Source organism: Myotis davidii, unplaced genomic scaffold (assembly GCF_000327345.1).
Source record: "Myotis davidii unplaced genomic scaffold, ASM32734v1 scaffold148, whole genome shotgun sequence".
Classification (NCBI taxonomy): Eukaryota; Metazoa; Chordata; class Mammalia; order Chiroptera; family Vespertilionidae; genus Myotis; species Myotis davidii.
In genome coordinates, this window is record NW_006299479.1 from 2651534 (window position 1) to 2656608 (window position 5075).

Below are 5075 nucleotides of genomic sequence, written 5' to 3' on the forward strand. Positions count from 1 at the left end.
TAAGCATATCGAGGTCTGCATGGCCCCTGGAGGAGGGGGCCTATGTCAAATCCTGCCCAGAAACACTTGCCAGTGTCCTTCCCCTGGACGATGTCCCTATTATGCACTCGGAAGTCATGACTCAAAGTTAGGAGAGCGTGTGACCCATTCTGCAATAAGGAGGTCAAGGTGAAATCCCTGAACATTTTTTCGGCCCTACACAAGTCTCTATGCACAAATAGGAAGTTGGTTCCTGGCTACCATGTTCTTTCATGAGGTTTAAAAAAAAGAAAGAAAGAAAGGGAAAGAAAAACACGGGAAAGAAAGAAAGGGAAAGAAAAACTCCATCTACTAGGAGTCGCACACAGGCATCTTTAAGCAGATTGTCAACGCAGTAAAGACTTTTTGAACTATTTGGTGTAACTTAAGTGCAGCCGGTCTGTTCATCTTCCTTATATCTGCTCAGCTCAGATCTTTATCACGTGCCGTGGAATCCTGGTGGCGAGAACACAGGCTGTGTATCAAGGCTTTGTTGCAGTTGGGATTTATAACAGGCAAGAACTTTCAAGATATCATATTTAATAGTTAGTCTGTGGCACCTTTATTCTCTGCCTACCAAACTTCCATTCATTCTTGTATGAGTTAGTCCAACTGTCCACTTACAGGGAACAGTCCTCACAATCGACCACCTCACTTCTGACATCAGCTGCAAGTTCAGGAAGGTTCCCCAAACCGCCCTCAGGTTTGAGCCTTTTCTATAAGGATTTATAGACCTGGGAGAGAGATAGAGAGTCAGAAACATCGATGAGAGAGAGAGACATCGATCAGCCGCCTCCTGCACATCTCCCAGTGGGGATGTGCCCGCAACCCAGGCACATGCCCCTGACCGGAATCGAATCTGGGACCCTTCAGTCCGTAGGCCGACGCTCTATCCACTGAGCCAAACCGGCTTCGGCGAATGTGTGTATTTTTTAATCCTTACCGGAGGGTATATTCTCAGAATTGATTTTCGAGAGAGGAATGGAGAGAAAGAGGGAGAGAGAAACTTTGATGTGAGAGAGAAACATCAGTCAGTTGCCTCCCCATATGCTCCCCAACTGGAGCTTGAACCTGCAACCTAGGTATGTGCCCTGATCAGGAGTCAGGCCCACAACCTTTTGGTGCACAAGATGATGCTCCAACCAACTGAGCCTGTCAGCCAGGGGGATTCATGTTTATTACAGAAAAAGGATAAAGATGAGCCATGGAAAGAACAGCACAGGGCTAACCTGGGGAAGGAGCAATGCGGAGCTTCCGCTGTTCTCTTCCCGTGGTGTCAGGATGTGTCACCCTCCTGTGTCACTTCTGTGTCATAAGACACTCTAAGTACTGCCAGGGAGCTCACCTGAGCCTCGGTGTTGAGAGGTTAGTAGAAACTCTGAATGGGGTTCCAATGCAGAGGGATGCTTCTCTGGTGAACGGATGGCTCACCTGGTGGACCTCAGCCTCCAGGTCCACAAAAGCCATGCACCCGGAGCCCCACCCTACATCACACTGTTAGACTCTCCAGGGTGAAGCGAAGTCCCCAGGCAAACAGTCGCTGGCAAAGGCCAGGCCTCGTTGAGGGTTAGGTTGAATTCTTCCCAGCACCATCCTTCAGCACCCAGCTCATTGGTGCAAAGGCACGTCTCCAGGCAGAGCCCACTTTCCCGCTCTGCGCCCCACGGCGCTCTGTCCCTGCCTCTGTCTGCGTTGACTGTGTTATACAGTAAAGTCCTCACTTGTATCATCGATGTGTTCTTGGAAACCGCAGCTTTAAGCAAAGTAACATGTAACAAAACCAACTTTCCTACAGGCTATTTGATATACAGAAGAGTTAAGTTCCTACGGCATATTTCTGGTCACATAAAAAAAAAATCACCAAACTCCTAAGACCCAAGACACTTCTAATATGGAACATTGACATAGATGTGAGAGGTGCATACATTTAAGAAAAATGAATAAAAACAAGTAAGATTATTCTTTTCGAACCGCTTCTTCCAGTTCAGGGTCAAGGATGGCTAGATCCTCTCCCTGCAGCTCAGGGTGCAAGGTGGGGTCCACCCTGGCCAGGCTGCCCTTCCATCGCTAGGCACTCCCACAGCCACACTCACTCAGACTGGGACAGCTGAGACCTTCCCTTTACTCACATACACACATGCGCATGTTCATGATGTGGAAGGAAATCAGAGGTCCCAGAGGAAACCCACGCAGACATGGGAAAGCATGCAAACTCTGCTCAGACAGGGCCCCCAGCGCGAATCACTCTTACTTCTCATCCACGTTATAGTGAAACTGTTGTTTGAGGACTGAATTCTCATCCTGCCTCTAACACTCATCTCCTACAGGTTCAATCAGATAACAGGTGTTTAATAAATACTAGCTGGATTGAATTTTCCCATTGGATTGGGGAAAATGTTTGGATTAGTAGAGTTGAGCCTTTCCTAAGGCTGCTTTTCTCTGGCTTTCTAAGATGACATTTACTTTTGTGAATGTAATGCTTCCCTCACCAACCAGGGCAAGATAACACACAGTTCTTGAAGTTTCTGTCAACCTCTAAAATTCATGGCCACATCTCAACTTACACTGATGGTCAAAGAACATCCCTGTCTGGGCCTGTCAATGATGTTTCTAGAAGAACATGATTTCCAAACCCCAGGAGGAACAGCGGCAAAGCAGCTCCTTCTTGTTTCATATTACTCCTCATGTGGTGATGTTATTCAGCATAAGTCTGCAGGAGATTTACTGAGAATCCATTGCAGGACTTTGGTTAGGGAATTCCACTATGGCACAAACAGAAAAGTTCAAACAAAATATAACAAGTTAAGAAGAAGCGGCAGTGAAGCTTCAGAGAAACGCACAACTGAGGGCACCTGTTGACTTCTCCCTGCGACCTGCAGTCCCGTTTGTTCGTGTAGCTGGAGCTGCTATGCTCTGAGCATGAGCAGGAGGATGGATCGCAAAAAAAAACACAAAACACAATGATTTGCTTGCACTGAGCTTCTAATTATGTGCCAGCTGTGGCGTGTTCCCAATGTGCCTGGCATGATGGCACAGCTAGGGGCACTCTGCCAGCTGTGCATGTGAGGGTGCCGTTGGCAGGGCCATGCCATGCTGCTGGCCACGATGTCCTTGGTGGAAGGGTTGCAAGTCGGGGGTTGTTGAGTCTCCTGTCTTGAAAACTCTTTTCTTTACAGTTGGGATGGGGCAAGACTCTTAGATGGCAGTGTTTCAAGACAGCATCTCAAAATAATATTCCGTAATGGCATTCAAATTGCCCCTGAGTGGTCTAATTTTTAATTTTTCCTCAGCAGCGAGCTACTGAGATGATATACAGTGTCATCAGCTTTTTGTGTCTCCTGCCAAAAGCCAGCGTCTGCTGGAGCAAATTTATGGGGCTTCTGAAAACCGAGTAATTTCCACGCTGTATCTATGACTCGGGCTTTCCTCCGAGCCCCAGATTGGATGGGGTGTTGACTGTTATACCAATGAGTGGTTTCACCCTAGCTTTTCACCTCCTCTGCTTGCTAAAAACTCTTTGAAGAAAGTGATCCCAGCCAAATTCCAGGCCATGTGCTCTATGGCAACCTCAACACCCAGCTTATAATAGGCGGTCACTTGATGGGGTCGCGAGGCCCTACCGAGTGGCTATAGTGACTATAGGTGACCCAACCTCAAACCACAATTTGAAACTATTTATATATAACCATCCATTTAATGGTTGCATTTCGGCTTCTCCTGGTACACAACATTTAAACAATCTTAAATAGAAAACAGACTGTCTCTCAAACACTTGTACCTTTCGGGGGGCGGGGGTGCTTAGGAGGAATAGACACTGAGGACAATAGAAGTGGAAAGAAAATATGGGGTGGACCCTAAGGCTGAAAGGAAATGGAGATTTCCAAGGAAATGAAACCCCAGGAAGCAGAGGATGCTAAGTCTTCCTCACAAGTCTAGAGTCAGATGTAGGTTGAACATCACTGTCAAGAGTATAGGATCTAATCAGACCCATAAAAACAAGGAGCAAGGAGAAATGTGAAACTCAAGAATAGGGGGCGATGTGGGTATGACTTCCAATCAAAGGTCTGTTGAACATGGCAGAGAGCCCCCGTTCTTCCACCTGGAGACACGCGTGCTCGGGCGTAAAGGTGTGAGGGCACACCTTCTTCATGCACGGCAGCGTGTCACCAACTGTCTTCCCCAAGGGATTCCAATTTGCATCTTTCCTTGTAAGGAGACACTTTGTGACGTGTTCTATGGCTCTCCGAATGGAATGCTGCTGATATTCAAGAGGGTGGTTGTTAAATGGGACCCACAGAAGAGTAGATGAGGCCAAATTTAGCTCACACGGCAAAGGCTGTGCGGGTAGAGGTCATTCAATGCAGTTATCCATCAGCAGGGAAGCGGCTGCGTGGACCTGCAGTGGGGAAGCCTGTCTCAGGACCGCCATAACGTATTTGAGCTTGCACTTGCATGTGCCTTTTCGAAATATGAGGGTGTTCCTATTTCCTGCTTTTGAAGGCTCATTGCCTCTGTCAGTAAAATACTGAACAGAGAACAGGGAAGCTCGGGCCCCAGGTCGGAGCAAGCTGGCTCCATCCCGTGTTCTCTGCAGCTGGAAGAGTGATGCCGCATGACAAATCACTTCTGTTGGAAATGGCGGGAGGAGAGCATCTTGGAGACCAGATCAGAGGCCCTGAATGTGTGAAGTCTGTGCACCAAACAGCAACACACACAAGCAAGCGCTGTTAGGTCCTTGACGTGTCAGAGTGTGAGAAAGAATCCCGACTAAAGAGGGAAAGGTTTTCTATTTCCCTAGTTGTCGCATCTGCTCACGAAGACATTCCCAGCGTGCAGCCCCGTGCTACCTGGGTGACCCTTCGGGAGCGCGCATTTGCCAGAGTCCTGTCCTGGCACCAAGAGTTTCACTCTAATCTGGTTCTACCCCAGTGAGATGCACTCTGGCTGTGGGAGCTGTGAGCGTGCAAGGACTGGGTTCTTCTGGAATCTCTCTGGCCTCAAGCTCTCCTTCTGAGAATGTCAGCTCCTGGGGGAGGGAGGAGGATGGCCCTTCCCTG